General features: G+C 40.6%; 1 pseudogene; it reads left to right on the plus strand.

Moving 5' to 3' along the window:
• LOC127421624 (CMP-N-acetylneuraminate-beta-galactosamide-alpha-2,3-sialyltransferase 1-like) overlaps positions 1-25,979 on the plus strand; it is a 44,564-nt pseudogene that overhangs the window by 4,922 nt on the left and 13,663 nt on the right.

A 25,979-nucleotide genomic window follows, 5' to 3' on the forward strand; every position in this document is an offset into this window, starting at 1 on the left:
TCTAGTTTTGGGGGTTACCATTATGGTGAAGAGAGATATTTATTGCTCTCTCAATTGAGCAATTGCTGCATTATGTACTGCTTCCCACCAGCATGTATTCTGCGTACTAACAATCACTGTCACTAGCTTGTACAGTATATATAGGAATATACATGATTGAATCACATTCAGCCAAATAATAATAATAATAATAATAATAATATATATATATATATATATATATATATATATATATATATATTTGTTTTTTTTGTTTTTTTTGTTTTTTTTTTTGAGTGTATCTATCTATTTTATATATATTTTGGCATTATATTTACGCAAACTCTTACAAAACTTATTTTGGTTGCATCTGTAAATGGCTGCACATAAATTAATGTTTACATATAATATACAGTAGCAACATTTATAAATGAAGAAACAATGTTGTCCAAACTGTAAATTCTGTCTTTAAGAACAACAGAAAACCATTTAAACTGTGAACTTGACATCGAAGACACTGTTCAGAAAGCAACATATTTAATATTGCACATAAACAGAAAATACACAATCCAACATCTTGAGTATGGTGTTTTGTATGCAGACGATCTTTCAGAGAACTGAAACATTATTTAAAACTATAGAATATATTATATGTCTTACTCTTTACACTTTCTTATTTTCTTTATTATTATTATTATTATTATTATTTAGGCTATTTATATGCATATTTACTTATTTGAGATTTTTGCTTACATGCAACATGATTTCATGACAGGGGCGGACTGGGAAGAGAAAAGAGAAAGAGTAGGGTTGTTCGGGTGTTTGGCCCTGTTTCACGGCCGGCCCACTGGGAAAAGTCCCGGTTCTCCCTATGGTCAGTCCACCCCTGCCTTTAAGCAATTTAAGGCAAAACACAGTAAAGTTCTGGTTACTTTCATAACCTCCATTCCCTGATGGAGGGAACGAGACGTTGTGTTGATGTGGTGACTCTAGGGGTCACTCTTGGGAGCCCCAAACACCTCTGATCTTTGAAAAAAGGCCAATGGGAATTGGCGAGTGGAATTTGCATGCCACTCCCTCGGACATATGGGTATAAAAGGAACCGGCTCAACCCGGAGATTGTAGAACCTTGGCGCCCCAGCCCGTCTTGGAGGCATCCATCGTAACCACGACATGCCTGGAGACCTGTTATAGGGGAACCCCTGCCCGTAGAAATGTCAAGTCGGTCCAAGGGCTGAAGAAGCGGCAACAGATCAGCGTGACGACCACGCGATGTGTCCCGCGGCGCCATGCCCATCTCAGGACTCGAATCTGGAGCCAGTACTGAAGCAGTCTCATATGCATCAACCCAAGCAGTGTGGCCATCGCTGAGGATGTCATATGCCCCAGGAGCCTCTGAAAAAGTTTCAGTGGGAAGCTTATGTCTGTATGCCTTCAGACAGTTCAGCACCGACTGTGCACGCTCGTTCATGAGGCGTGCCGTCATCGAGACTGAGTCCAACTCCAAGCCGAGAAAAGAGATGCTCTGAACTGGGGAGAGTTTGCTCTTTTCCCAGTTGACCTGAAGCCCTAGCCGGCTGAGGTGCGTGAGCACAAGGTCTCTGTGTGCACACAACACATCCCAAGAGTGAGCTAGGATTAGCCAGTCGTCGAGATAGTTGAGGATGCCAACACCCACTTCCCTTAGTGGCAAGGGCTGCCTCTGCGACCCCCCACTTCCCGGGGCAAGGGCTGCCTCTGCGACCTTTGTGAAGACGCGAGGGGACAAGGACAGGCCGAAGGGGAGGACCTTGTACTGGTACGCCCGGCCCTCAAAACAAACCGCAGGAAGGGTCTGTGTCGAGGTGAAACCGAGACGTGGAAGTACGCGTCCTTCAGGTCAACCGCCGCGAACCAATCTTGATGCCGGACGCTCACTAGAATGCGTTTTTGCGTCAGCATCTTGAACAGGAGTCTGTGCAAACCCGGTTCAGTACTCGCAGGTCCAAGACTGGCCGCAACCCAAAGTACGTATTTTCCTACCATTACATAAAAAATAACGCATTAAATATTTAATGGCAATAATCATGTCCCCTGAGCCTACTGTAAAAAGGAATATTCATACCATTTGTTTTCAGCAGGGGGCAGTAAGTGAAACTCCAGCTATTCAGACAACTCAGCTGTCCAGACAACAAAACCACACTCAGACTTGCTTGACACTTGTGACAGCACAAGATGAGAATGTGTTCTTACACAGCTGGACGAGTGCAATTCTGAATACAGGGATCTTAAGACAAGACATTTAACTTGACACAGCAACAAAAAAACATTGTATTTATGACACAATACAATCAAAGTGAGATGCTCGAAAAGTGTCAGTCTGACACATGTGTACCTTGACGCATCCTCAGAAAAGCCCTTTTGATAAATCTATCTTGGATAGATTGACAAATTGCAAAAAGGATTGCTGTGGACTGTAGGCAAATAATACAGTAGGCTTATGTACAATATAGAAATAAACAATATATTGCCTTCTAAAGCCACTTTTTGTATTGTCTGATTAATGCTTTACTCTTCTGCCACAATATAGTAATGAATTTTAATTATCTGAATTTTTATATTTATAATATATATTTATGATTATTTAAATACAACTAATTATAGTTTATTAACCCTCATATTGCATTTGGGTCCTTTTTGACCCAGGAGATGTAGATAATAATTTTAAATGCCACAAAGTTTTTAATACGGGAATCAAACTTTGTGACCTTGTCAAGACTATCAAAATACACATAATATTTTTTTTTCTTCAGATTTTTAAATTCAGTAGTTTAAGAGATACAGTAAAACTGTTTAAAACAAATTGTTACTATCTATTACGTATCTATTATGTTCGTGGGTCAATTTTGACCCGGGCATCAACTGTGGCTTCACACATCATAGTATGTAGATTTTATGTACATTTATGAATTAAATGTTTTCTTCACTTATATTTAGCCTCTTTTGCATCCTCTCTCTCATACTTTTTGTCTATCCCTGAGACTGCATCTCGTTAACAATTATACACACCTACACATACCATCAGTAAGACACACATGTACATACACAGATAATTAAATAATGTGCAAACAAAATGCAAGAACACATCCTGTGAGAACAGGACAGACTGTGAGAACTCAGATTTAACAATAGATTGCTGTCGAAAAATAAATATGATTAATTTAACACTTTATATTAGGTGGACTTAACTGCTATGTTCTAACATTAAATACATACAAGACTATGTATTTACTGTGTAACTACATGCTGTTCTGCAAACTTCCTACATTTGCTGCTAATGAGGTTGAGGTATGGGTAGGTTTAGGAGTAAGGGTAGGGTTAGGGGTTAGAGTTAGGATTTGGGGTAAGGGATGTGTTAGGGTTAGGGGTAAAGTTAACAGTGTAACTACAAATGTAATCAAATGCAAGTACTTTAAATGAAATTACAATGCAACAACATGTATGTACATAATAAGTACATAGTATCAAATGGTTAAGTACATAGTAGTTAAGGTCACGTAATATATAATGTGGGTCCAATTAATCTGCATGTCATGTAGTTAATTCAATTATTTAATTATTATTAGAATATATATTGACATCCCTACAATTTACTTGTTTGTTTGATATGAATGTTGTTCCAGGACCAACAAAACATACTGATCTAGAAACAGGTTCGACTTGGCAAAATTATGGTCACCCTCATGGGAATTATGTCTAAATAATGTGATTATGTACTACCTTATTATTTCCTGTAAGTTTTAATTTGGTCTTTTTTTGTTGTCTTTTATATAGCACTTACAAAAAAGTGAGGCCAGGTGTAAGCGCCAACAGACATCAGGTGAGTTCTCTGAATGACAGTTTGACTGTAAACTCATCCCTCCTCTTAAAAAATAAAGGAGGTTCAAAGGCAGAAATGTAGAACTTAAAATTTTATAAAAGCACTAACAGTAATTATTTTAAAACGTGTATTATTTGAGCTTTAAAGTTGTTTTAATCGTTTTAACAGTCATTTTAGGGTTTACAGCGTTACGTCGACTTTGCAATTTATTTTAAAAATTGGATATAAATTTACACAGAAAAGTTTAGTAAGCTAATTTTATCACACTAAAATGTTGACTTGTACTTTTAAAACAGTGAGTATTTTAACGTTAGCGGACTGGCCCTATTTACTTACATTGGAGGTGCCTCACCATAACCCAGATTTTTTTTTTTTTTTTTCTTAAGGAAAAGTCTAGATTATTTTTTTGGTTATTAATTATGCCACAAATCCTGTTGATTGAGCTTAACTTGTACTGTACCCAGAATATTCCTTAAAGTAAACAATTACTTCCCAGAACTAGATACGACATTAAACATACAGCCTATTTTGGCTAACATGAACTTGAATTTCACTGTTGTTTTTGAATGAAAGTGGGTTTTCATAACAACAGGACAGCAGCAGCAGAATCTAGATGACAATTGTTCAAGTATCTGATAACTTTTGTTACATTAGAAGTTCAGTTAGACATTAAGTGTAACAAAGTGCATCTTCACAATAAAAAGAGTAAAGTATGTGCCTAGACAGCTTTGTGTGTGATCACACCTGTTGTCTTTTTTTGTCTGCAGTTGTATAACCTGCTCTTCCATGCCACTGGTTATTAATATCCCCGGTATTTTGGGTATTTTGGGACTATTTTAAGCTTGAGGAGGACTGCTACACAGTGAAGCTAAAGAACATAATTATGTTCCACCCATTAGAATTTACCACTATAATTATTAAAGAAATATAATTCCCAAAACAAATCCAATGTGCATTAAAAAAACATTAATTGTTATGTACTAAATTATCTTTATCTTTGGGTCTGTCTCAGCAAATATTTAAATTGCAGTGACATAATCAGCACATCATGCAATTCATTCAATTCAAATTTGCCCTAAATATAATATACAATTGTTTTGTGTTGGGGCCTGTAAAAATGTTGCCAAATGGGCCAGCGGAAAAAAATACTTATAGTTGAGCTGACTGATCTCACTGTGAATTCGGCAACAGTGGAATCTGCTCCTGAAATAGGGCTGTCCGTACCGAAATTATAACTATTGCCCCCAGTGACCGAACCTGGATATGTTTTGAACATATGGGCATGGATGAGCTCAAGTTTCTTGGTGAAATGTCCACAGAGTAGCACCAAAAACAAGTACTGTATTTTTAATTCTAAATGATCAGAATCAGAATCAGAATCAGCTTTATTGCCAAGTATGCTTACACATACAAGGAATGTGTCTTGGTGACAGGAGCTTCCAGTGTACAACAATACAAAAACAATACAAACAACAGCAGCAAGACATATATAATAATACAAAATAAAAAATAAAATATAATTATACACATACGTACAGACACACACATACATACATACACACATACACATAGGTAGTGCAAATCTTATACAATCTGTTATCTGTTATGTATAGTGCAAATACAAATCTGTTATGTACAGTGCAAATGTTTTTTTTTTTTTTTGTTTGTTTGTTTTGTTTTGTTTTCTCAGAGGAATGAAATGGCAGAAGAGGTTGGATAAATATAAAAAACTGTGTACTGCACATAGTTATTGCTCAGTGGGGCAATTTAACTGTTCATGAGATGGATAGCTTGAGGGAAAAATCTGTTCCTGTGCCTGACGGTTCTGGTGCTCAGAGCTCTGAAGTGTCGGCCAGAAGGCAACAGTTCAAAAAAGTAGTGGGCAGGGTGAGTGGGGTGGGATGATGGTGTTGAAAGCCAAACTGAAGTCCACAAAAAGGATCATTGCATATGTCCCTGGTCTGTCCAGATGTTGCAGGATATGATGCAGTCCCATGTTGACTGCATCATCCACAGACCTGTTTGCTCGATGAGCAAATTGAAGGGGATCTAGAAAGGGTCCAGTGATATTCTTCAGGTGGGCCAACACCAGTCTCTCAAATGATTTCATGACCACAGATGTCAGGGTGACAGGTCTGTAGTCATTAAGTCCTGTGATTTTTGGTTTCTTTGGGACAGGAATAATGATTGAGTGTTTGAAGCAGCAAGGGACTTCACAATGCTCCAGTGATCTATTGAAGATCTGTGTGAAGATGGGGGCCAGCTGGTTAGCACAGGATCGAAGACAGACTGGTGAGACGCCATCTGGGCCTGAAGCTTTCCTCGTCTTTTGTTTCCGAAAGAAACAAAGACAGATCTTAAGTGCAGGTTGAGTAACAGGAGGGGGGAGCAGGGCGGTTGCAGGAGGTGCTGGTGTTTGTGTGAAATGAAGGTCAGAGTGGGTGTGGGGTGTGAAATTGGGCCTTTCAAATCTGCAGTAGAACACATTCAGGTCGTCAGCCAGTTGTTGGTTCCCTATAGGGTTGGGGGTAGGAGTCCTGCAATTTATGAGTTGTTTCATGCCACTCCACACTGATGCAGGGTCATTAGCTGAAAACTTGTTTTTCAGCTTCTCAGAGTATCTTCTTTTAGCCACTCAGATTTCCTTGTTCAGTGTGTTCCTGGCCTGATTGTACAAGACTTTATCCCCACCCCTGTAAGCATCCTCTTTGGCCTGACGAAGCTGCCTGAGCTCTGCTGTAAACCACGGTTTGTCATTGATGTAAAAGCATGTTCCACCGCCTCTCATTTTCCCCGTTAACTCCGCGATGCGATCTGCTCTGAACAGCTGGAAGCCTGGCAGATGTAACACACTGTCCGGAATGGCTTCACTCAGCCAGGTTTCTGTGAAGCACAAGGCAGCAGAGGTTTAAAAGTCCTTGTTTGTGCGGGTGAGGAGATGTAGTTAGTCCGTTTTGTTAGGAAGAGAGCGGAGATTCGCTAAGTGAATACTCGGCAGTGCTGTTCGAAATCCACGGCGACAGAGTTTGACCAGCGCACCGGCTCGTCTCCCTCGCCTGCGTCTCTTGAACATCAGAGCTGCGCCTCCAACTTAAATGTCCAGCAAAACGTCTGAATATTCGAAAACTGGGAAAAGATTGTCTGGTATATGCTGTCGAATGTTGAGCAGTTCGTCTCTGGTAAAACTGACTGGAAAAAGATTACTAAACACAGGACAAACAAACAAAAACAACAAAACAATAGGAGCGCTCCACACCAAGGCAGAAATCCGCGGCGCCATCATGATGTTATACAGTCAACATGAATGCATATTTGTTTAACCATATGCTCTAAACCTAACCGTCAGTGGAGTTCAAATGTAATTTTAGAGCAAAAATGCCACTTCTCAAGTGCCCTCACCATTGTTTACATTGATGTGATTACAGTACTTCCTGGTTTCAGTAGGAATAGAACTCATGTCTCGAAGATCCCTCTGGCACTTCTGATAGCACCAGAGGGATAAAGGTAATATAATCTGTGTGATTTTTATCAGGTGATGATTCTACACCCTACCTTTATAAATATGTCCATGAGATATGGTTGCTGAAACGTGGCAGATATCCATCCACTGGCTTCCTCGCAATTATATTTGCCCTTCACATCTGTGACCAGGTAAATTTCACCCCTTTTCCAACAACCACCCTTCTCATTCTTAACATTTTATTGTATAAATTGACTTTTTTGCTTTCTCTTTCATCCAGGTTTCTGCGTTTGGGTCTGGTGCTGACCAATATGGAAACTGGTACCACTACTTTGAGAAAACCGCTTATAACCATTGTATGGGTGCCCACAGTGGCGGCTTTGAGTTTGACACGATGATGCAACTCTATTTGGAGATCAAAATTCAGGTGTTCAGAGAAGATAATCTAACATGTTCACATTTGTCATGCAAAGCTTTTGTAAATGCCACAAGAGCATTCGGCATTCTGTGTCATTATGATAGCACCTACCACGCTGCCATACCTCAAAAGATGCTGCTAAATATCAAAGCCAAATATCATGGCTTTGTTTGTTCATTGTCTTTTGCCACTGTTGTTTCCAGGTATGATTAAGGTACAGTAAATTAGTGTAAATTATTCATAGATGTTCTTTATACTTTCTCAAGAGCAGCTTTCTTCTTGCACAGGCAATAAATTTGCTTCATTTTTAGACGTTTAATAGTTTCTTGTTGTCACCAAATTGGCAGAACCGAACTGCATGTTGTCTATAGGTTGTACACCAGCAAGTGAATTAAAAAGTGTACAATAGCATGAATATGTACTGTATTTATATATGTTTATAGCTACTTACCTGAATAAAAACACTTGTGGCTTAATGGCGCCAAATTACAGATAACTATTGCCCCTCTTAAGTTCTAAGGTTTGTTACCGGCACACAGTGTTCATAGTTTTTCCAAGTGCCACTTCGTTTCACGCAGGGTCGAGTGATTAGCCTTTCAAAGTGTACTGTTTTGACTGCAAGCTCACGTTCGACACATGCACACTACGACTGCTTTGTGATACCTTTAGGGTGCTTACACACTAGGGACAGCTCTGACGGAGTGTTTGACGCATGGGAGTGTGAAAGGTCAGTTTGAAAGGCACGTATCACATAGAGCTGGGCATTTTTTTCAGATTTTTTTTTTTTTTTTTTTTATTCATTCGAATTTGCATTTTGACGTGTGTTTTTATTTTTAATCAAAATCGAGATTTTGTATAAAAACATTGCAAACACTTTAGTTAAATATGTTGTAAATCTACCAAAGGCTGAATAAGGAAGAGAAAAATAATTCACAGCACTTGATCTGATCAGCTGCACGTGTGTGGCACTCCAAATGAACGTGACAGGTTAACAACACGGAGACTGATATAAAAGACAGCGGTAATAATCCCAGTACGATTGTAAAAGGTGTGATTATAGCTCAACTTCATCCATCATGCATGTATACACAGGTTTACGAACATAACTGGCCTCGGCATGCGCATGATGAACGGTATCCTTTCTTTTCTTTTTACCCATAACAAAGCTTTAGTTACGTGACAATTATAGGCACTTCATTTCAAATCATAGGCTACAGGCTATATATGGGAGAATCAATCATCCACCACTCCTTTTGCAATGATGATTCAGATAGATCACTAATTATTGCTTTGTTCTGTGACTTGTTTCAAGTGTACTGCATTTATAGCCAACATTTGGCAAGCAGTCATTATGACAAACTAGTGTTTGTACATAAATCTTGCAAACCTTTGTTTCCTAAAATGAAAATGTAGTAAAACATTCGTATTTGGGTCAAAAGGAGGAACCGGGACACAGCCATTCCAACTCAGGAATGTCACTTTTTATTAACAGAAAATAAACATGTTCGCTTAAAGTGCAACGGTGAAGCTTCAGCTCAAACACACAAACAGCTTCCCAGCCGGGCTCTCTCTTTGGCTATGTGAGTTGGATCACCTCTGTGTTTTCATATGTGCATAAAATGTTTCTGGCCTGAATCGCTCACAATATAATTAGGCAGCTGCTTTTTTCACCCTGGTGCAAATATTGGTATATGCTATTTACACCCCAGTGCAAATGGTGGCAGATATTATTTGCACCTAAACCCTATTATTTGCACCAGGGTTATTTACAAATTGTGTCAGATACTATTTGCACCCATATTTAAATACTAACATAGAGTATGAGCATCACTGCAGTGTGTTTATTTAGAGTCCCACAGACACACTACATTAACCCCTTCCCCTAAACCTATCCTTAGTAAAAAAATAACTTTGGTTTTACTGTAGTAAAACATGGTTTCACCATGGTATGTTTTTAAATTTACAGTAACCACAAAATTAACCATGGTTACTATATAACCACCAAGTTTCTGTACTAACACTATAGTTGACTGCATTGAAACTATTCTTTTTGCCAAAAACATGGTTACTACAATATTAGTAGGCTAATACAGTGATCGACACACCAATCGATGCTGAGCCGCGGGAACGAGTGCGACTGACAGACCTCGCCTCTGGATCAAACCCTTCTCTGCACTCCAAGACATTCACTGTGACCAAATCACTGTGATGAAATCATCATTTATATTATTTTTTATCTATTATTTTAGTAGTATTAAAGGAAATATTAAGAGTGGAAACAGGAAATTGGATGGGGAAAAGAGTGACAAAAAGCGGATTTGAACCATGGTCACTAAGACAACAGTACGCATTCACACACCATCTTTACAGCCCACACCACTGCAGTGATACTTAACGTTTAGTTTGTCATATATTCCTGTCATTTCACCAGACTTTTGGGGTGCAAATAGCTGCTCTGTGTGGCAGATGCTATTTACACTGGGGTGCAAAGAGACACTCCCTTATAATAATCAAAACAGTCTACACTGGACCATTTATCTGTGACATAGTTTGCAGAGTAGATTATAGTTTTCTGCTCAGTGTCTGAGTTTTTAAATCACGTTGCAGACATACCGCAGAATTTACGGTAATAACAATAATAATAATAATAATAATAATAAATAATACATTTTATTTATAGGCGCCTTTCACAACAATCAAGGTCACTTTACAAACAGAACACAAAAAAGTCATCCTTGAAAGCATCAACAATAACAACATTAAGCAAACAATACTATGATATACAATAAAACACTGGAAGATACAAAGTATGAACTCAATAAATGCACAGTCATAAAAAAGCCTGTATAAAAAGGTGAGTTTTAAGATGAGATTTAAAAGTATGAAGACTTTCACTGTTACATAACTGAGGGGCAGTATAACTAAAGGCTCTAGACCCCATAGTGTTCAGATGAATACGTGGTATGACAAGAAGAGTTGACGAGGAAGATCTGAGGGTACGAGTAGGTGTATAGATATGAAAAAGATCAGAGAGGTATGAATGAGTAAGATTATTTAAGGCCTTGTAGGTAAGAAGCAAGATTTTGAAATCAATTCGGTACTTAACCGGAAGCCAATGCAAATGTTGAAGAACAGGTGAAATGTGTTCAATAGAGGGGGTTCTAGAAATGATTCGTGCAGCTGAGTTCTGGACCAGCTGAAGTTTATGAAGAAGTTTGGAAGGAAGACCAGAGAGGAGAGCATTGCAGTAATCAATACGTGATGTAACCAGTGCATGAATGAGAATGCCAGTGCTGTTCAATGTGAGAGAGGGATGAAGACGAATAATATTACGTAAATGAAAGTATGCAGAGCGAGTTATATTATTAACATGGGCTTCAAAGGATAAGGTGTTATCAAGGACGACACCCAGACTCTTAGCCTGTGGTGAAACAGAAGCAGTGGACTGATTGATAGTCACAGAAAAACAATCAGTTTTTGCCAAATTAGATTTGGTGCCTATAAGGAGAATTTCGGTTTTACCACAATTTAATTTGAGAAAATTAGATGAGAACCAGTTTTTAATTCCAGATAAACAGCTTGACAGAGAGGGCGGAGGAAGGGAAGAAGTGTGCTTGGAAGACAGGTAGAGCTGGGTGTCATCGGCATAGCAGTGAAAATTGACACCATGTTTCCTAAATATATGACCAAGCGGCAGTAAATAAATAATAAATAGAAGAGTGCCCAAAACTGAGCCTTGTGGAATGCCAGTGATAACTTGTGATGATTTAGATCTAAAATTTTTGAGTTGTATGAACTGACAGCTGACCAGAATCTGCAGCCAACAGCAGATCAGTAGTAATTTTGACAAGAGCAGTTTCCATACTATGATGTGGACGGAAACCCGATTGAAATTGTTCAAACAAATTATCAGCTGAAAGATAATCATAAATCTGAACTGCAACACTCCTTTCCAAAATGTTGTAAATAAATGGTAAATTAGAAATAGGACAAAAATGATAAAAATTAGTAGGATCTTCCCCTGGTTTCTTGAGTATTGGAGTTACTGAAGCAGTTTTGAATGATATAGGAACCAAGCCAGAAGACAGTGAAGAATGAACGATCTCAGTGATTAAAGAAGACAGAGAAGGTAAACATGCTTTAACTAAATACGTTGGAAGAGGATCAAGTTGACAGGTGGTGGGTTTGAATTTCCGAATAATAGAGGATATCTCATCAACAGTTGGAATTTTAAAGATAGAAAATGCAGAAAGTGAGTCAGACAGGGCCACAACCATCATTATTTAAAAGTATTTGCTTGTGAATATTTTCTTTAATGTTGCATATGATCAGCATACAATTCTTTATGAACTGTAAGACCAGTTTTGGCATACAAACGCTCTAGCCGATGGCCTTTAGTTTTAAGCTGGCGTAATTCAGGAGTATACCGAGGAGCAGAGTGAGTAAAAGAAACAGTCCGGGTTTTCAAAGGGGCAAAAACGTCTAAGATCTCATGAAGTCCATCGTTATAATAGGATACCAGGTCATCCACAGTCGATTCAGTGCATCCGGAAAGTATTCACGGTGCTTCACTTTTTCAACATTTTTTTATGTTACAGCCTTATTCCAAAAATGGATTAAAATCATTATTTTCCTCAAAATTCTACAAACAATACCCCATAATGACAACGTGAAAGAAGTTTGTTTGAAATCTTTGCAAATATATAAAAAAAAAAAGAAAAAAAAAAGAAAAACAAATCACATGTACATAAGTATTCACAGCCTTTGCTCAATATTTTGTTGAAGCACCTTTGGTACCAATTACAGCCTCAAGTCTACAGGTATTTTATTTCAATTTAAAAATATTTTATTTAAATCTTACTGTGCACTGTTTTACCAGTGTTTTTGCCTCACCCAGCTTTGGGCTAAAAACAATTTGATTTCATGGAACAGAAGGAGTATGAGACACATGCTTGTCAGTAAGTCTTACAAAAGTCAGCATTGTGATTTTTAGAAGATAAGATTGTTTTGTTAATGCATGATGAATGTTTTTCATGCTTTTTCTGAAGTTTTGCTTTCATCATTATCAGTCATGCACATTGTGACATCTCTGTAGTTACACTTGTGGCTCAACAATGTGAAACTTGAGTTTTGAATTTTATGTTGGTGAGAATTGTGCTGAATTATTTGGAATGACATTCCAGGCCTGGAATATTTACGGTTTAGGCCTACACTCAACATAATATCTATTTTAGCCTATTTTTAATATTTACGTATTTCAATTGCATATCAAAATTCCATCAAATTAAATTGTGTAATGTTTAACAAAATGTAATTAATAAAATGTTAACTATTTAGTTTTTATTTTATTTTAGTACAGATTACTCAGTTCAAATGGATGGAATGCATAAATCTTGTAAAGTAGAGATTGGAAAGATAAGGTCAACGTCAAGATGTTAAAACAAATAGTTACACATCTCATGAGTTTGCTTTGCTGACAGTGAGGGATTACATTTTGAGGGAATGGTTTAAATTCCTTCAAAACGCACACAATGGGCCTTATTCATGAATCATGGGCAGAAAGAATTTCTATGTAAATCTGTTCTCACGCAAGTTGTTGCATTGAATAGACCTTTTTTTTTTTTTTCTTTTTTTTTTTTTTTTACAGTTTTGAACAGGTAATATGTTCAAAATTGTAAATATATAAACCCTCCTTTTGTCCTTTGGGTCACTTTTGACCTGTAATGAAAACCATTAGATAAATTCTTTATTAGTGTACAAAGGCACTAATGACCCCCTTTAACGAAAATCTGTTTCAATGTGGTACAAAAGTGTATAATGATAGGGTAATAAATGCTATATTCTGAATATTAATGGAGTAACATTTTAACAGTTTAAAAACTTGCCAAACATTGGCCAAGGGTGTCTCAATTTACATTTATTTGAATGAATTTTGGCATTGTATAATATCTTAGCTATATGACAACAACTTCTGGTTTATTTTGCTTGTAGAAAATGCTAGTTCATTTTAGAGTTACAATTTTAGTACATGCATATTCACACGGATAAATGGATCTCTATTGCCTTTTCCAGCAGTCAAAAGGGCCCACTTTGCATGTCCATTGCTACAAATCCATTCCCTCCCACTAATATCAAACTATTTGTTGCCATGTTACAGGGGTTTAGGAACATGCCATAATAGATAGTTCTGCCATTAAACGTTTTAGAAGAAATTTATAAGCAATAGGTCCTTTCCCTTAGGAGGGCCTTTAGCCTATCATATAAGATCATGTTAGTAAATAAGTTTACTAAAATGTTCTTACATGTACATGTAACACAAGCACAAACCTGTTCAAAACTGTAAAAAAACTGTGTGTGCTTGTGTGTGTGAACGTGCATGTGTGCACAAAGGGCAGTTTCAGAGGGAAGTATGGAATTTGTAGGAAAGATGCAGTGATACCCAGTGGAGCAGGTGGAAAAGCAGCAGAATATTAAGGGGATGGGGCTAAATTTGAAAAGAAATAAATACAAATTTAATTTTAAGGTCAAATTTGATTAATAGATGTACAAAAAAAAAAAAAAAAATATATATATATATATATATATATATATATATATAAAGCTGTTTAACATCCAGAAGGTCTGAAGGTGAAAAGTCACAACTGGTTCTTCCCATAATGGAAGGAACAATTTGTTTTAAATCGTTATTTCTCTAAAACAATTATATATAAAAAAATAAATGTTCTTATTTATTTAGTTTGTTTTGATGGTCCTGACAAAGGACCATTTGGTTCCAGCATCAAAAACTATGCAGTTTTATAACGTATCTTTACCTGTTCTGCGTTTAAAATGACCCCAAGACAATAGGAGGGCTAGATATGGCTTGGGTCCCTCCTTCAATGCAAGTCTAAGGGATTTCCCCCCAAATGTTATCGTCACCATGATGAAAATCATAAATCTGACTGGTTAAAACATTAATAGCAGACATCTCCTCAACAAGCCGCATGAGTTAAGGCATCATTCATGTCTGTTGGGACAAGTTACACTATAAATACTAAGGGTTAAGGATTTGTTCAAACTTTGTTGTTTATTTTGTTTTGGCTTAAATGTTTTAAGTTCACTGAGGCATGATCTAAATCCATCCGTGATTCCATTTATTATTGTTTAGTAGCCATTCCACAAAGCTCTACCTGCATAAATGGTGCATCAAACGTGAAATGGAAAAACTGATAAGTGTTGGCTTGTTAGGTCTCCATAAACAGGTTCTTTTGGGTGTGGACGTCTACACAGGTCATTCTTGTCTACACCACGGGTAGAATGGGCTAGTAGCCCTACCGGGGGCGGCATGTCTTGGGCGAGATATGCCATAGATATGGCATCAACAAACCAGTGGGCGATCCTCTGCTTGGAGACAGCGCTTCCTTTCCGCTGTGCACCAAAGCAGACAAAGAGCTGCTCAGAGAGTCTAAAGCTCTGCGTGCGATCCAAATAGATGCGCAAAGCGCACACCGGACACATCAACGCCAGGGCTGGGTCTGCCTCCTCCTGGGGCAGCGCTTGCAGGTTCACCACCTGGTCCCTAAAAGGAGTGGTGGGAACCTTGGTCACATAGCCCGGGCGGGGTCTCAGCATCACGCGAGAATAGCCCGGACCGAACTCCAGGCACGTTTCGCTGACAGAGAACGCTTGCAGGTCACCTACCCTCTTGATGGAAGTGAGCGCAGTCAGGAGGGCAGTCTTCAGGGAGAGTGCCTTAAGCTCGACTGACTGCAAAGGCTCAAAGCGGGCTCTCTGTAGGCCCTGAAGAACTACGGAGAGATCCCATGAGGGAACGAGGGGCGGTCTGTAGGGATTCAGCCTCCTAGTGCCTCTTAGGAACCAGATGATCAGGTCGTGCTTCCCTAAGGACTTACCGTCAACTGCGTCGTGGTGTGCTGCTATGGCAGCAATGAACACCTTCAAGGTGGAAGGGGACAGCCTTCCTTCCAACCTCTCCTGCAGGAAGGAAAGCACTGATCCAACTGCGCATCTCTGGGGGTCTTCGTGTCGAGAAGAACACCACTTAGCGAACAGACGCCACTTCAAGGCATACAGGCGCCTCGTAGAGGGGGCCCTAGCCTGAGTGATCGTGTCTACCACCGCGGGTGGTAGGCCACCTAGGTCTTCCACGTCCCGTCCAGGGACCAGACATGGAGATTCCAGAGGTCTGGGCGCGGGTGCCAGAGGTTGCCCCGTCCCTGAGAAAGAAGGTCCTTCCTCAGGGGAATTTGCCGGGGGGAGCTGTCGCGAGGAGCGTGAGGTCCGAGAACCATGTCTGGGTGGGCCAGTAGGGTGCTACCAGGATGACCTGCTCCTCGTCCTCCCTGACCTTGCACAGAGTCTGTGCAAGTAGGCTCACTGGGGGAAACGCGTATTTGCGAATGCCAGGGGGCCAGCTGTGTGCCAGCGCGTCTATGCCGAGGGGAACCTCGGTGAGGGCGTACCAGAGCGGGCAGTGGGAGGATTCTTGGGAGGTGAACAGGTCCACCTGTGCCTGACCGAATCGACTCCAAATCAGCTGGACCACCTGGGGATGGAGTCTCCACTCTCCCCTGCGGGAAACCTGCCGTGACAGCGCGTCCGCTGTAGCGTTGAGGTTGCCCGGGATATGAGTGGCTCGCAGCAACTTGAGGTGCTGCTGACTCCGGAGGAGGAGACGGCGGGCGAGTTGTGACATACAGCGGGAGCGCAGACCGCCTTGGCGGTTGACATATGCTACCGCTGCCGTGCTGTCTGTCCGAACTAGCACGTGCTTGCCCTGGATCAACGGCCGGAACCTCCGCAGGGCGAGCAGAATTGCCAGTAACTCGAGGCAGTTGATGTGCCAACGCAGCCGCGGACCCGTCCAGAGCCCGGTGGCTGCGTGCCTGTTGCAAACAGCGCCCCAGCCCATTTTGGAGGCGTCTGTCGTGACCACGACGTGCCTGGAGACCAGTTCTAGGGGAACACCTGTACCTCAGTACTCGCAGATCCAAGATTGGCCGCAACCCACCGCCTTTCTTTGGTACGATGAAGTAGGGGCTGTAAAACCCTTTCTTCATCTCGGCTGGAGGGACAGGTTCTATCGCGCCCTTCCGTAGGAGGGTAGCGATTTCCGCGCACAGGGTAACAGCGTTTTCGCCCTTGATGAAGGTGAAGTGAATACCGCTGAACCTGGGCGGGCGCCTGGCGAACTGAATCGTGTAGCTGAGTCGGACAGTCCGGATCAACAACAGCGATGGATTGGGAAGCGCAAGCCATGCGTCCAAATTCCGTGCGAGGGGGACCAAGGGGACAACGTCATCGGACGTACCGGCAGGTGGGGCCTCGCGGCGGGGCGGAGCACGAGGTGCCACAGCATGTCATGGCCGTGCTGAGTCTAGGGACATTGAAGCACTTACCTGGCTCCTTGTGACCACCCCCGGAACAGCCTGGGACGGGGGAGGAAGAGGCCTGTCCTCATGACCCGTGGAGGCTGTCACATCGGGGGTGGATTTGTGCCACAGCTGGGCGCTCAGGGGTGGAAAGGGCACCGCTGGAGCACCAATCCTGCAAGATAAAGCCCGTGGACGGTAGTCGTGGTGATGACTGTACACACCGGGTATGTGACCCAGGGAGGAAGGAAGCCGCTTTTTTGTTGAACTGTTGGGTACCGCAGCCACTTGGGCGTGCGGCGAAATCAAACAAAAAGGCAACAAAAGATTTTCCACCCGGCCCTCCACCAGGGGATGGAGTGGTCTTTCTACCAGCTCCAGGTGAGTGGGTTCCCTCGTCCCTGGGTTGCCCATCTCAGGGGCGCTTCGAAGATCTCCGTGGGCTCTTCGGTGCCGGCTGTGAGACGGGTGGCGTCGGCTTCCTGCGGTGGGCTCCACGCCGGGGCCGGGCCGGAGGGGCGGGCTGTGGCGGAGCCGGTGCAGTCACCGCAGGGGGACGCCCTTGGCGACGAGCAGACGGGGTGCGGGGTTTTGAGCCGCGCCGGGGCAGGATGTGCCGGATTGCCTCCGTCTGCTGCTTTACCTTCGAGAACTGCTGGGCAAAGTCCTCAACGGTGTTGCCGAATAGGCCCGCCTGGGAAATGGGGGCAGCAAGGGACCGTGTCTTGTCGGCCTCGCCCATCTCGACCAGGTTGAGCCACAGGTGGTGCTCCTGGACCACTAGTGTGGCCATCGTCCGCCCGAGAGACCACGCCGTGACCTTCGTTGCCCGGAGGGCGAGGTCGGTCGCCGAGCGCAGTTCCTGCATCAAATCTGGGGCGGAACTACCCTCGCGCAGTTCTTTCAGTGCCTTGGCTTGGTGGACCTGCAGGAGAGCCATGGCGTGCAGGGCAGAGGTGGCTTGTCCAGCAGCGCTGTAGGCCTTGGCCGTCAGGGACGACATGAGCCTACAGGGCTTGGAGGGGAGATTAGGGCGTCCACGCCAGGTGGCGGCACTCTGCGGGCATAAGTGCACTGCGAGAGCCTTATCCACTGGGGGAATCGCCGTATAGCCCCTGGCCGCCCCGCCATCGAGGGTAGTGAGAGCGGGGGAACTGCGGAGTCGGTGTCGGGCAGTAAAAGGTGCCTCCCACGACTTCGTCAGCTCCTCATGCACCTCCAGGAAGAATGGCACTGGAGCGGGGCGTGGTTGGTCTGAGCGGCGCCACGAGCCCTGAAACCAATCATAAAGCCGTGAGGGTTCAGGGGGGAGCGGAGGGTTCCACTCTAGCCCGACACTCGCGGCCGCCCGGGAAAGCATGTCCATCATTTCGGCATCGGCCTGTAACTGGGCGACCGCCCCTGAAGGGGGAAGCCCAGCTGAGGCTTCTGCGTCCGACTGGACAAGCCCGCTCTCCGATGCTGCACTCGAGAGCTCATCATCTTCGCGGGCCTCGAACAAGAAGCCAGACTCGCCGTGCGACGAGCCGGCGAACTCATCCGGAAGCCCGATTGGGGCAGACGAGCATGCTGGGGAATGGGAGGTCCGCGGGGGGATACCCGGCGGAGGCGATCCCATTGAGGTCCCCAAATCGCCCCCAGCGCCAGCCACACTGACCTCAAACCCGTAGGTAGGAGGACCAAGGCAGGGAGCCGCTGAGGTGGCTTGCTTCCTTACGAAAGCAAGCCGCGACCGCAACGTTGCCATGGTCATGTTCTCGCAGTGAGAACATGAACCATTCATAAACGCTGCCTCCATGTGGGTCGCGCCCAGACACGAAAGACAGCGATCATGACCATCCGAAGTTGAGAGAAAATGACCGCAACCAGGAATAACACACGAACGGAAAGGCATCTTTAGAAAGACGCATCTTTAAAAAGACGTTCCATGTGTGTGCTCTTTTAGAGAAATATACTCTTTTAGAGGGGAAAAACGCTCTTTTAGAAAATATACTCTCTAGTTTTTCTGCCGAAGCGCCCAGGGGTGTTCTCTGCAGTGCACCAGTGCAGAGGGAGAAGCCGCTGAAATGCGCCGTCAGATCCAGCAGAGGTGAATGAACAGTGCTATTCAGCTCAATGAGCATGACCGTTCGGCTCCGAAGAGAAAATCTGAATGAGTGGTTGCATACCAGCTCCTTTTATACCCGTATGTTCGGGGGAGTGGCATGCAAATACCACTCACCAATTTTCATTGGCCTTTTATCAAAGACCAGAGGTGTCTCGGGCTCCCAAGAGTGACCCCTAGTGTCACTACATCGACACCAACGTCGAGTGAGTGACAGATAGGGAATTAATATTATCTCATCATTTACTCCCCTTATGTCCTCTCAAACTTGTAGGACTTTCTCCTGCAGAACACAAACAAAGGACTTAAAATATTGATCTTATTTATACTTAGGAATTAGGTGTTATATTTGATACCAATATGTCCTTTGAAAGTCACATTTCCAATGTTTGTAGAACCGCAATCTTCCAACTCAGAAATATTGCTAAGTATGACACATGCTCTATGTTGCTGATGCTGAAAAACTCATTAATGCATTCATGACCTCAAGACTAGATTATTGTAATGCATTACTGGGAGGATGTCCTGAAAGTTCAATAAATAAACTTCAATTGGTTTAACATGCAGCAGCCAGAGTGCTGACTAGAACCAAGAAATATGATCATATTAGCCCCATTTTATCATTGTTACATTGGCTACCTGTTAAATTTCAAATTCATTTTAAAATTCTGTTAACTACATACAAAGCTTTGAATAGTCTAACGCCACAGTACTTAAGTGACCTATTATGCTATATTCCATCACACTTGTTACAATCGCAAAATTCTGGCCTGCTAATGGTACCTAGAATATCAAAATTCACAAAAGGAGGTAGATCCTTTTCCTAATTGGCTCCTAAACTATGGAATAGTCTTCCTAACACTGTTCGGGACTCAGACACACTCTCTCAGTTTAAGTATAGACTAAAGACTCATCTATTCAGTAAGGCATATACCTAATTTAGCCATCAATTCAAAGTTATGCTGTGAGTTGCATTTTAAATTATGAGAGTTCACCCAAAAATAAAAACTATCCCTTTAAAACTTAAAACTAAAAAAAAAAAAAAAGCCCAGACCTAGCAAATTTGCTGGCAAACAAAACTAAGAAACAAAAACCTAAACAAACAGAAGCAAAGAGGACAGCAACAGAAATCAATGAAACAATCTTCAAAACTTTCAGAAAGTCACTGCAAAACAATCCAACATATCGGACAAACAAAAACAGAACTAACAGAGGTAAAATAAAGGGAGGGAAATCAGGGAAGCAAACAAGGAGTGCAAGTGAGGGCAATCAAATAGCAGACAAAAGCACAAGACAATGCAAATGAAGAACATAACCCACACATGAGACCAAAAGAACAAAAACAAGACTAAAACAGCTCACAGACAGAAGGGAAGGAGAACACAGGGAAGCAGGTTTTTCCAGGCTCAGGCAGGACTTTTAATCGGCCACTTCAATACTTTACAACTTCACAAACTCAATAGCTTCACAGGCACGTAGCAACTTAAGCACATCAGCTTCACAAACATAACAGATCAAACGTAGCAACTTCAGGAGCACCGTGGCCTTCCTTGTGCCAGACTCTCTCTCCCTCTCTGCTGGTGGCGTGGCTGCTTATATGCCGCTCCCCCCATGCTTACTGGAATTAGAGATAGGTGTTACACATAATCTAGCTCAGGTGCAAGTGCCCTTACCACTTTCTCTCTCTCCGGACCGACGCTTGACCACTCCCCCGCTGCCACAAAGACCCAAGCTAAAAATAGAAAGAAACTAATCAAGGGACAGGATCCGGTCACTAAAAGTAAAGAAAAACCAGACATAAGTGTCTACTGACTTGTATTGTATAAATATAAACACATTATGCATCCTTCAAAATGTCTTCCTTGTTTTCTGCAAAAGAAAAGATTTGTAAGTCATTCAGGTTTGAGCTGGCTTAACGATGACTAAAGAAGCAGAGAATTGTCATTTTTTGTAAGGAACTATCCCTTTATATTCATTATTTGACCAAAACACACACACACAAAAAAAAGTAAATCATGAATAAATATTATTGATAACATATATATATATATATATATGACAATGTATATCTGACTATACAATTACTACAAAACATTTTTTTGAAAAGTTTCTAAAAAATGTGTCAAGAACAATAGCTGTCTTCTGCAAATCAAACTAAATCTGCTTAACAGTTCCACTGCTTTTCCATAAACGTGCCAAGAGACCAAGTTCTCAATATTTTTTGTACATAAATGACTATTCCATGCATACACATTCACACAAACAAGTTCTTACATACAAGTACAAAGGGTAATGAAAAAGTTGTTTGGCACTGTAAATGACAAGAATGTGAACACTCATATTGGATATGAGTGAATGTCAAAAGGCTGTCTTGAAAAACCAGTTTGCTTTGACATGCAGTAGTGTGCTTGTTATGATATATTGTAGAATTATTTTCTGATGCATCTGGAACTATGCCATTTTTTTGTTTTGTTTTTTCGACAGAGGAACAAAAGGTGATGATCTTTAATCACTGATTCACATCCAGGCTTCTACAAAGACCTAAAACCCAGAGTTTGAATCTGGAATGCTGACTAACATTGCAATGAAATTTGTGTACTGTAGCTGCAATTTGAATGTTCGGGGTTGAGAGTAAAAAATATTCTTATTAGAGATTATTTTGACATCATTAGAATGGAAAATCATAATCTTTCATATGAATCAACCAAGGAGGTCTATAATACCTGGAAAAATCTATCTAATAATATTTGCAATTTAAATGTTGCTTGCAATAAATGTAGTTTTGTCAGGGTACTCGGTTATGCTGTGTTCCATTCAAATTGGATGTGGGATATTCCTACTTGATATCTCCGACCATAAATGCATTCCATTCCCCGATATTCGGAAGATTACGTTTAAGGAAGCAAAACTGCAATGCTCCCATTAGCTTAGCAGGGGTTTGACTCTCATTAGAGATGTCTCCTAGCAACCCAACTGATAAACAATGCTGCAGTACTAGCATTTGTGCTACAGGTGTACGATTAACAAAAGAGATTATAATTTACCATGTTTTATACACCTGTTTCTGCAGGCATTTGTTAAACAAGCTTTAATATCATGTAATGTGGAAACAAACTCATTTATCGATATTACTTAATAAAGTGAATGCTTATCACTTGGTATATCTCCCTGAGTGTCGACATGTTTGTGTGACATCATGCCCCTGCATCTCAGCAAAATCGAAGTTGAGAATTTCTGCACGAGCCTACAAGTTGTAATTCTGACTTCAAGATGCATTCCATTGCACTTTTCCAGGTAGGAAGTTGTAAAATGTGGGCATGTGATTTGTGAAACAGCTGTCGCGCTTCGCTTGAAGCGTCAAGGAATAAATTCTTTATTTGTTTGTAGATTAATTAAGAGTGGAAAGTGATTAAAAATACATAGGCAAAAAGGTGATTGAGAATGAAAGGATGAAAAATATTTATTTATTTGGCATGTTAGGCCAGCAGAGAAGGCTTTGCTGGCCCTGAGAATTCGCCACTGATACTGTTATTCTACAGACTTGGTTTTGGTTTATTTTTTTATTTTTTTTTATCCATAAACCAAGATCTAAACTATCAACTGTTACTCCTCTTAGAGCTTTCAAACTTGATCCTCCAACTCAGCACAGATCTTCAGACTGTCCTGACTTGGGTTGCTATGACAATTTTTTTTTAAATCCCATAGATGTCATTTGTACTTTGTTGATTCTTGTATTTCAATATTTTGAAAATTCTAGTTCCTGGTTCATGTCATGTGGTTCCCTAGTCATGTGATGTCCTGTTTTCCCTCCATGTTCATGTGTCTTGTTTTCATTGGATCATTGTCTTGTTATCTTGTTATCAGTTCTGTCTGTTCATTGGTCATCTTTGTCATGTGTTCTCCCATGTCTAGTATTTAAGCCCTCATGTTTTCTATTGTCCCTTGTCAGGTATTGTTGAATGTAACTTTGGTTTGTGCTCTGACATGCACTGTTAACTGTGGGACCTTATATAGACAGGTGTGTGCCTTTCCAAATCATGTCCAATCAACTGAATTTACCACAGGTGGACTCCAATCAAGTTGTAGAAACATCTCAAGGATGATCAGTGGAAACAGGATGCACCTGAGCTCAATGTCATGAGTGTCATGGCAAAGACTGTGAATACTTATGTACATGTGATTTATTTATTTATTATTATTATTTTTTTTTTTTTTTTTTTTTTTTTTATAAATTTGCAAAGATTTCAAACAAACTTCTTTCATGTTGTCATTATGGGGTATTGTTTGTAGAATTCTGAGGAAAATAATGAATTTAATCCATTGTGGAATAAGGCTGTAACATAACAAAATGTGGAAAAATTGAAGCGCTGTGAATACTTTCCGGATGCACTGTAAGTCAACTTTGCTAGAGAAGGTGGCAAGTTCAACAGTGAAGACAGATATATCAATAGTCTTGATATTGCGAAATGTGACAGATCGACACAAGTTTATCTTAAAATTATCTTACGGTATTGCTGTATAAAAGTACAGAAGATTGAAATCATTCAGAATTTCTACTTAGTTTGACAAGGTTAATTGCAGTTGCCGTGATGAGGATAACTTTATGCAAGCCACAAAAAAATAGCTTGAGGCCCGCGTGTTGAGTAGCAATAAATCTTCAAATTACAACAGTATACAGGTCTACGGGTATTTTATCTAACATTTATATCTTACTGTGCACTGTTTTACCAGTGTTTTTACCTCACCCAGCTTTGGGCTAAAAACAATTTGATTTCATGGAACAGAAAGAGTATGAGACACAAGCTTGTCAATAAGTCTTACAAAAGTCAGCATTGTGATTTTTAGAAGATAAGATTGTTTTGTTAATGCATGATGAATGTTTTTCATGCTTTTTCTGAAGTTTTGCTTTCATCATTATCAGTCATGCACATTGTGACATCTCTGTAGTTACACTTGTGGCTCAACAATGTGAAACTTGAGTTTTGAATTTTATGTTGGTGAGAATTGTGCTGAATTATTTGGAATGACATTACAGGCTTGGAATATTTGCGGTTTAGGCCTACATTTTGAGGGAATGGTTTAAATTCCTTCAAAACGCACACAATGGGCCTTATTCATGAATCATTGGCAGAAATAATTTCTGTGTAAATCTGTTCTTACGCAAGTTGTTTCATTGAATAGACCTTTTTTTTTTTTTTTATACAGTCTTGAACAGGTAATATGTTCAAAATTGTAAATATATAAACCCTCCTTTTGTCCTTTGGGTCACTTTTGACCTGTAATGAAAACCATTAGATAAATTCTTTATTAGTGTACAAAGGCACTAATGACCCCCTTTAACGAAAATCTGTTTCAATGTGGTACAAAAGTGTATAATGATAGGGTAATAAATGCTATATTCTGAATATTAATGGAGTAACATTTTAACAGTTTAAAAACTTGCCAAACATTGGCCAAGGGTGTCTCAATTTACATTTATTTGAATGAATTTTGGCATTGTATAATATCTTAGCTATATGACAACAACTTCTGGTTTATTTTGCTTGTAGAAAATGCTAGTTCATTTTAGAGTTACAATTTTAGTACATGCATATTCACACGGATAAATGGATCTCTATTGCCTTTTCCAGCAGTCAAAAGGGCCCACTTTGCATGTCCATTGCTACAAATCCATTCCCTCCCACTAATATCAAACTATTTGTTGCCATGTTACAGGGGTTTAGGAACATGCCATAATAGATAGTTCTGCCATTAAACGTTTTAGAAGAAATTTATAAGCAATAGGTCCTTTCCCTTTGGAGGGCCTTTAGCCTATCATATAAGATCATGTTAGTAAATAAGTTTACTAACATGATCTTACATGTATATGTAACACAAGCACACACCTGTTCAAAACTGTAAAAACTGTGTGTGCTGTGTGTGTGTGAACGTGCATGTGTGCACAAACCCTGTTTCAGAGGGAAGTATGGAATTTGTAGGAAAGATGCAGTGATACCCAGTGGAGCAGGTGGAAAAGCAGCAGAATATTAAGGGGATGGGGCTAAATTTGAAAAGAAATAAATACAAATTTAATTTTAAGGTCAAATTTGATTAATAGATGTACAAAAAAAAATAAATAAATATATATATATATATATATATATATATATATATATATATATATATATATATATAAAAAGCTGTTTAACATCCAGGAGGTCTGAAGGTGAAAAGTCACAACTGGTTCTTCCCATAATGGAAGGAACAATTTGTTTTAAATCGTTATTTCTCTAAAACAATTATATATAAAAAAATAAATGTTCTTATTTATTTAGTTTGTTTTGATGGTCCTGACAAAGGACCATTTGGTTCCAGCATCAAAAACTATGCAGTTTTATAACGTATCTTTACCTGTTCTGGGTTTAAAATAACCCCAAGACAATAGGAGGGCTAGATATGGCTTGGGTCCCTCCTTCAATGCAAGTCTAAGGGATTTCCCCCCAAATGTTATCGTCACCATGATGAAAATCATAAATCTGACTGGTTTAAACATTAATAGCAGACATCTCCTCAACAAGCCGCATGAGTTAAGGCATCATTCATGTCTGTTGGGACAAGTTACACTATAAATACTAAGGGTTAAGGATTTGTTCAAACTTTGTTGTTTATTTTGTTTTGGCTTAAATGTTTTAAGTTCACTGAGGCATGATCTCAATCCATCCGTGATTCCATTTATTATTGTTTAGTAGCCATTCCACAAAGCTCTACCTGCATACATGGTGCATCAAACGTGAAATGGAAAAACTGAT

Source organism: Myxocyprinus asiaticus, chromosome 30 (assembly GCF_019703515.2).
Source record: "Myxocyprinus asiaticus isolate MX2 ecotype Aquarium Trade chromosome 30, UBuf_Myxa_2, whole genome shotgun sequence".
Taxonomy (NCBI): domain Eukaryota; kingdom Metazoa; phylum Chordata; class Actinopteri; order Cypriniformes; family Catostomidae; genus Myxocyprinus; species Myxocyprinus asiaticus.